The following is a 5,331-nucleotide window of genomic DNA, read 5'->3' as shown; positions in this document are numbered from 1 at the left end:
CATGCCCCTGCCCCGCCATCTTGGCCACCATCTTGCAGCCAGAAGTCCCACCCCTAACCCCTGACCTTTGCCACCGGAAACTTCACCCCAACCCCCCTGGCAGCCATGTTGGTGGCCATCTTGACTGCCATGTTGCATCCCAGAACACCCTGTCCCCATCACATGGCCTGTGACATCAGAACGGTCACTCCTTACCCAGGAAAATCCTCCCCCTGAGAACACTGCTGAGCCAAGTATAGGGGTGGGGGCAAGTATGGGGGGGGACCTAGGCTGGCAGTCCCTGGCCTGCCCCTTGTCTAAATCCTGCTGGGAAAACCCTCCAAACCAGCCTGTGTGTTTTCTGAGACCACGCTAATACAGGCAGAAGCAAATACGGATTCTTATGCTTTAGAAGCCTCAGGCACTGTTCAGACCTCTCTCAGCAGCACTATGGGTGAGAGCTCAGTGGTTGAGACAGATTCCCAGACTCCCAAAAACAGATCTGGGGACCGTGGCAGACCCCCAACAGACTGCATCAGAGCCACAGGCAGAGAGCCTGGGAGTGGCAGACAACCTAAACCCCAAAGACTCTGCTGAGGTAACTAGTCTAGAATTATTTTGGAGGGGGCAGCTTTCTGGATAACTCTGTATATGCTACTTTTCACTAATAAATCTTGTTTTGCTACAATTTAAATTTGTTGTCTGGCCTTTAAATCCTCCATAAGTGTGTTGGTGTGGTGGATATGGTTACCGGTCATGTCTACAGGGCGGGGTTTGTTAAAGGAAATTTATTACACCCCTGGGGCAGCGGGTAGTTTTGGTAGAGTGAACTCACTTTTTGAAGCAGCTGAAAGTCAGAATAAGAATCTGAATAGAAGCCAGGTAACTGCCTGGCTTTCAGATCAGAATGCTTACACCCTATACACCCAGCAAGAAGACATTTGAAAAGAAACAAGACTGTTGTTTCAGATGTGGATGCACAATGGCAGGCAGATCTGGTGGATATGCAACAGTTCTCCAAACACAACAATGGTTTTAAGTACATCTTAACAGTGATAGACATATTAGCCAAGCATGCCTGGGCCTTGAGTCTAAAAGACAAATCGGCAGGTGAAATATCCAAGGCCTTTAAATTCATTTTCTCAATGGGCTGCGTGCCTGAAAAACTAAATAAGTCTTTAAGCAAACTGCTAAAAGAGTATAATGTCCACCATTTTGTTACAAATAATGAAATGAAAGTAGCAGTTGTAGAAAGGTTTAATAGAACATTAAAATCAAAGATGTGGAGGTATTTTACAGCCCACAACACCTTTCGCTACATTGATGTGTTACCAGTGTTTCTAAAGAGCTACAACCACAGCTTTCACAAAACTATCCAGGCCAGGCCTGTTGATGTGAACTCCTCAAACTCTCCCCATGTGTGGAAAACATTGTATGGAGACTATTTTAAAAAAAAAAACAGCAACATCCCTGTTCAGAAAAGGAGACCATGTGAGGGTGTCTAGAACCAAAGGGAGATTTGAAAAAGGTTATGAACAAACATTCACGGATGAAATTTTCATAGTGGATGAAGGCATTAAGTGAGTGCAGACCCCACTCTACCGCCTAAAAGATTACAAAGATGAGCCAATCGAGGGTTCTTTTATCCTGAAGAATTACAGAAAGTGAACCCAAAACAGGACAAAGTTTACAGGATTGAAAAAGTCCTAGCAGAGAAAGGAAAGGGGAGAAAGAAACAGTTACTTATGAAATGGTTAGGGTGGCCGGCTAAATTTAATAGCTGGGTAGAAGCCTCCCAAACCTGTAACATTTAGAATAAAAGACAAGGTATTACTGCTGCTGAAAGAGCAAGATGAGCGACGGTGTTTTTTACATCACTTTACCTAGTAATGCCTGTGCCAAGGTTTTCCCACAGAGCACCATCTCAAACTTTACCATACAGCTGCTTAAACCTCTGGATCTTTTAGGGAAACGGGAGGTAGGGTTAGCAGAAATACAATACCCGCACAGCTAGAACAACATCAATGAAGACACACCTTTTGAAATCTTTTCTGAAGCTAAGAAATGGGGATATGTCCTGCACCGGGGATATTTTTCATCCACAACAGAGTTGTTGGATCTTATGAATGATATCATGGCCAGTAACCCTACCCCGCCTGAATTAGTTATCTTCTATGATCAAGCAAGAAGAAAAATTAGACTGAAAGCCAATGATAACTCTTATGCTTTTTCTACTGGTGGTGAACTAGCCTATATTTTGGGGTTACTACCCAGGTCCACTGTTAAAAAAAACCTGTTACAGCTGATATTACCAAAGGATTCAATTCATTGTACCTCTACACTGACATTGTTGAACACCAGATTGTTGGGGACTTTTTGGTTCCCTTGGTATGCTGCTACCCATGGAAAAAATGAGTTTGTCACTATCACATATGAAAAGCTGCATTATGTCCCCATGAGCCAGCACCACATTGACACAATTAGCATTGAAATAAAGACGGTTCAGAATAGACGTATCTCATTTTGTTTTAGCAAGGTGATCGTTAAGCTCCACCTGTGTCCCCGAAGGACTTTGGTGTTTTGAAATAAGAAAAAGCACAATGGTGGTGGTAAAAAATTATGGTGATCCATCCTTGTACAGAAATTATTACAAAGCTCAAGCTGGGATAGTCTCCCTTGGTTATCAGGGGATGCCCATGGTGCATGGGGCTGGTGTGGGGGGCATATTCCTCAGTCTGTTTAGAAAAGCCATCCCTCTTTTGAAAAGGGGCCTGGAGATTATTAAACCCCATGTTAAGAACACAGCTCTAAACATAGCCCAGGATGTGATTGGCCACATCTCCCAAGCTGTTTCAGATAAGGTGGGCCGGTCAACAAATCAGGGCAGGTCTGGTCTTGTGTATATTTAAAAAAGGAGCCTTAAAAGAAAGAGCTGCATAACGTCCCCTGTGTACAGGCCCACCCCAACCCCTTAAAAGAAAGAAACTAAGGCGCCAGGTCAGACAGAAACAAAAGACCAAGAAGCAGCTGACTGGGAGGAAGAAGGGGTGCTCTCCTGGAAGAAAAAGAAATATATATTAAGTGCCATGGCTTTTGTTCATGTTGGATCCAAAGAGTGTACAAATCTGAGCTGGATTTGTTTCAAATACGCCCCACACAGACCAGCATTGAGAAAAGTCTGTACATTGAGACCCCCCCGACTCTCAGCTATTACAAAGTCTGCCCCCCTTGACTTTTTCATTGCTGGGAATGGAGAAAATGATATAGATTTGAACAACACGTTGCTGTACCTTTGTTGCAAGTTTGTAAAAGGTGATGGAACTGATCTTGATGATGGGGCTGCAGTGGGGCTAGTGAATTACCCCTTAGCCTCTATTTTCAGCCAGCTGGATGTCACTCTGGGAGATCATCTCATAAGCCAGAGCAACAGCTGTTACCTCTACAGAGCCTTCATTGAATCAGTGCTCAACTACAGTGATCTTGGCCACTCTGAACTCACCACTCTGTTTTCGGCTGGTCTGTTTTACAGTCATCCCTGGACAACATGCAGTGGTCGCCCTGGATGGTAATAACCATGGGTTTAGGAGATGGGCAAGCCTGACTGCTGGGAGCAGAAAGGTAGAGCTGCTAGGCCACCTCCACAGTGATTTGTTTTTTCAAGAAAAACTTTTGCTGAATGGCGTGAATGTGAAAATTAAACTGACTTGCAGTAAACGCACCTTCTGTTTGTTGAGCGCCCCAGCAGTTGGACAATGTAAACTACAAATCACGTATGCCTCACTTTTTGTGAAGAAAGTGAAGGTGGCTCAGGGTGTCCTGTTGGATCATGCAGAGGCCTTGCTTACAGCCAATGCTAAATACCCCATAGATGGCACAAGTCTGAAAGTGTTTAGCATCCCTGCTGGCAGTCGGGTCAGTAATCAGGAGAATCTGTTTCCGGGACAGTTGCCCAAGCTCGTTGTAATCCGGTTTGTGGATAATGATGCCTTTAGCAGGAACTATTCTAACAACCCCTTCAACTTTAAACCTTACAATATTAATTTTGTTGCCCTGTATGTTGATGTAGAACAAATCCCAGCAAAACTGCTACAACCTGATTTTGAGAATAGTAACTGTGTGAAAGAATATATGCAGCTGGTACAGACTGCTGGTAAGCATATGAATGACCGTTCCCTATTCTTGGCCTACTGCTGTAGGCCAAGAAGCACCATCACCAAACAAGCAAAAGGTTGTCTCTGAAAGCAAGTGGATTAGCATGTAAAGTTTTATACTTGCAATAAACTGTTCTACACTGCTTCAACCCCTACCCCTATACTTGCCCCCCCCTATTGGCTCAGTGGCATTCTTGGGTGGAGGAGTTTCCCAGTTAAGGAGTTTCCCAGTTAAGGACACCATTCTGATGTCACAGGCCATGTGATGGGAACAGGGTGTTCTGGGATGCAAAATGGTGGCCAAGATGGCCACCAGCATGGCTTCCAGGGAGTTCAGGATGGAGTTTCCAGTGGCAAAGGTCAGTAGTTAGGGGGTGGAACTTCCGGCCACAAGATGGAGGCCAAGATGGCAGCCAAAATGGCAGGGCAGGGGGAGTGTCTAGGGGCGGGGTTTGGGTGTAGCTAGGGTGGGGTCAGGGGCGGGGTCAAAGTGGCGGGGCACCTGCCAGTGGGCGAGGCTTGTCAGTTTGACAAAATGTGTACCCTATATACTACTGGCTTTCTATGTAGTTCTAGTGATAGGTTAAATAAGAATTTGCTTGGGATGGTTTGGGTAGGGATGATCTTGCCTTAGGCAGGTGTTGGACTGGATGACCTCTGGAGATCCCTTCCAGCCCAACTTCTCTATGCTTCTTTATGATTCACTGGCCACTGGCTGTTTTCATGCCTGGCCACAAGTACTGCCATGAAGCACCTGCACCTACTCACCCCCCTGCTGCACGTGACCACTCCTGATCACGAGGTCATGCCAAACTTTTTGAGAAGTTTTAGTGGGGAAGGGAGAGGGACTTAATGTTCAGGATCACACATCAGCTCACTGATGCAATCATTTCTTCTGTCCTCTCTTGTACCAGTCTAATGGAATGGCATCACTGTCATTTAACCTCCGGTGAAAAGGTTGAAAGGTTCAATAGTTCATCTTTTACTTAGAGTGGAATAAGGTGGGCAGACAAGACAGTTACAGTAGATCAGAGCTTTACTGTATGTCAGCTGTTCTCTGTGGGCTCCCTACCTCTTGCCTGCATATTGGCGCACTACCAGAACCATATTGCCTCATTGCTGCTACATTGCTTCATTTCTGGGCCCAGGCAGAGCAGGAGAAAGTTGGTGGGACATGTACCAGAGTGACACTCCTGGGCAT

Source organism: Crocodylus porosus, unplaced genomic scaffold (genome assembly GCF_001723895.1).
Source record: "Crocodylus porosus isolate Cpor-Errol unplaced genomic scaffold, CroPor_comp1, whole genome shotgun sequence".
Classification (NCBI taxonomy): Eukaryota; Metazoa; Chordata; order Crocodylia; family Crocodylidae; genus Crocodylus; species Crocodylus porosus.
The sequence above is the reverse complement of the archived record's forward strand: the minus strand, read 5'-3'. Positions refer to the sequence as shown.